Source organism: Jaculus jaculus, chromosome 1 (genome assembly GCF_020740685.1).
Source record: "Jaculus jaculus isolate mJacJac1 chromosome 1, mJacJac1.mat.Y.cur, whole genome shotgun sequence".
NCBI lineage: Eukaryota > Metazoa > Chordata > Mammalia > Rodentia > Dipodidae > Jaculus > Jaculus jaculus.
Window position 1 is genome coordinate 59,597,710 of NC_059102.1, and position 3,428 is coordinate 59,601,137.

Below are 3,428 nucleotides of genomic sequence, written 5' to 3' on the forward strand. Positions count from 1 at the left end.
GGAGGGACACTACTGATATTTTTATATATGTTCATGAATCAGACTGACAGGACATTTTCATTTCTTTATCTGACTTTCAACAAGATTAGAGTCATAAGAGCAGTTGGACAGTGTCCCTTTTTTTCCCCAATACCATACAGAGAAAATTTACTTGGAGTCCTGGTTCTCTTAACAGATATTTGGAAGTACATGGACCATTTTTTGGTCATCAAAACAGACTGTGTTTCTGGTACCCAGTGAGTAGAAGTCAAGCGCACTGCTGAACACCCTGAAAGGCGGCTGTTTCCCTTCCCCAGCAGAAAAGTCTATCTGCTGCATAATGCCAGTGTTACTGGCTTCCTGATCTTTTTTCTCTCACTATGAAAAATCACTATCCTAATTCCATATTAGTAACTTTCTATTTCTTCAGAGAGGCTTGCAAAATTACATGAGCTTCAGGCCTGATAGACCCTGGATCTGGTGGGGAAAAGAACATTGCACAGGAGGATGAGATGATGAGTGTTTTGGGAATGTATGTGTAGGGATATGGGGGAAGAAGAGGGGCTAAAAGTGAAAGCCAACTGTAGAGGGAAGAAAACTACATACATTGTACTTTGACAGGATTCCAGCAATCACAGTTACCAAGAAAACTTCCATAAGCAACAAAACCACACTAACAAGAAACTGGAATGTGTGTGTGTGTGTGTGTGTGTGTGTGTGTGTGTGTGTGTAAAATCTCACATGCTCAAGTTCTAATTCTTATAATATTATCTAAAGAAATGTATGTACATGTACATAAAGACATCCAGAGAAGCCTGAGGGCATATGGCACTTAGGAGGCAGAAGAAGGAAGATCACCACAAGTTTGAGGTCAACCTAGTCTGCACCACAAATTTGAGGCCAGACAGGGCTAGATAGATAGGGAGACCCTCTTTCAAAATAAAACAAAACAACAAAAACAGACCTATACAAGGTTGTTCCCTAACGCATAATTTGTAAAAACAAAATATTAAAAGCAATCTGTATGTGAAAACAGTAATGGATAAAGTATGGTATATTTATAGGAAAACTCTTTAGCACCTAAAGGGGAACCAGGTTTATACTTGCCAACGTGAACACATCAAAAATTATTGTTATTGTTGCTGTTATTGTTGTTGTTATCATCTTTACTGTGTTAGCAATTGAATTGAGGCCTTTGCACAGGATAGATGCGAGTTTTGCCCCTCAGATACAACTTTAGCCCCTCAAAACTATAGTTTTGAATGAAAATTCAAGTTGGATAATGATGACTACTGTTTGTTTGTTTTTTTTTAGGCTTTTTTTTTTTTTTTTTTTTTTTTTTTTAGCTTTTCCAGGTAGGGTTTCACTCTAGCCCGGACTGACCTGAAACTCACTATGTAGTCTCAGAGTGGCCTTGAACTCATGGCAATCCTACCTCTGCCTCCCAAGTGCTGGGATTAAAGATGTGTGCCACCACGCCCAGCTACTATTGTATTTTTATATTCATACGTTTGTATGTGTGTATTGTATAGAACATATATTGTAGCACATTTATGTAATACATTCATGCTCAAACACACTAGTACATATTTTCTTTATACTTTATTATTTATTTATTTGAGTGAGAGAGAGAGAGAGGCAGGTAGATAGAGTGAGAACGGGCACACCAGGGACACTTGCCACTGCAAACGAACTCTAGATGCATGTGTCACCTTGTGCATCTGGCTTATGTGGGTCCTGAGGAATCAAAATCTGGTTCATTAGGCTTCACAGACATGTGCCTTAACCACTAAACGATCTCTCTAGTCTCATATTTTCTATATATAAAAATGCACATATGATATAGAAATTGTCTGAAAATACATTATATTAAACACCAAATAAATGTGTAAGAACAGTTACTGCACCAACTTAGCATATCATATGTTGTGAAAAAAAGTGTGTTGTAGGGCTGGAGAGATGGGTTAGTGGTTAAGGCACATGTCTGTGAAACCTAAGAATCCTGGTTCGATTCTCCAGGTCCCACGTAAGCCAGAAGTACGTGGTGGCACATGCGTCTGGAGTTTGTTTGCAGTGGCTAGAGGACCTGGCGTGCCCCTTCTCACTCTCTCTCTCTCTCCCTCTATCAACTCTAATAAATAAATAAAAATAAAATCTTTTTAAAAAGTGTGTTGTAAACATATATATGTGTATATATATGCATATATATATGAATGAGTCTATATACATAATAAATATAATTTGTTGTAAAGACAAAAGAACAGTTAATGCTGAGCCAGGTTTAGTAGTTATACTTGTAATCCCAGAACTGGGAAGGCTAAGGCAGAAAAATTCTATCCTGGGCTATTTGGTGAGCTTCAGGCCAGCCTGGGCTACAGAGTGAAACTCTGTCTCAAAAAAAGAAAAGAAAGAAATGAAGAGAGGGAGAGAGGGAAGAAAAGGAGAAAGGAAGGAAGGGAAAGGAAAGAAGAAAGGAAGGAAGGGAGGAAGGAAGGAAGGAAGGAAGGAAGGAAGGAAGGAAGGAAGGAAGGAAGGAAGGAAGGAAGGAAAGAAGGAAGGAAGAAAGGAAAACAAAAGAAGAGAGGAGAGGGGAAGGGAGGGGAGGGGAAGGAGAAAGGGAATGGAGGGAAGGGAAGGAAACCTACTAATTCTGAGGGTAAGGAGCAAGGATACAAGAACAAAATGATCAGGGGAAAATCAAATAATTTTTCATTGTTCTTATATTTAAAAGATAATGAAGTCATATTTTTTTAAAATTCTGTTTGTTTTTATTTATTTATTTGAGAGAGACAGACAGATAGAGAAAGAAGCAGAGAGAGAGAGTGAATGGGCGCGCCAGAGCCTCCAGCCACTGCAAACGAACTCCAGATGCATGCACCACCTTGTGCATCTGGTTTATGTGGGACCTGGGGAATCAAGCCTCGAACTGGGGTCTTTAGGCTTCACAGGCAAGCGCTTAACAGCTAAGCCATCTCTCCAGCCCATGAAGTCATATTTTATGTAATTTTTTTGAAGCAGATAATAGAAAAACAGACTGGAAGTGGCAAGTGGTTAGTATATTGACTGCAGGAATATGGTTGAATGGGTTATTGGTTTCTGCTTTGAGATTTTACATTGTCAGATTTCTTAATATACTAACTAAAATACAATGCAATTTTAGTTCTAAAAAGAAGTTCATTACTATTAGTGAAAGCTGTGGAAGTAGAGTTTAAATCGAAGAAGTTTAGGTAAGGGCTCAGTGCATTCCAGCTGGTTAGAAACATGCTGGAATGAAAATGTCTCTCTAGGGACTGACATCAAAGGACTCATATTTTATGGCTTATATAACTTGTTTTGACAGTTTTATCACAATTTTAACTATTACTAACTTCTTTTGCTTTGGGGAGTTATAGGGCTTGAAGACAAACTTTATTTTTCCCCAGGCTCTCTCTGCTCATGCACGCTGTGAC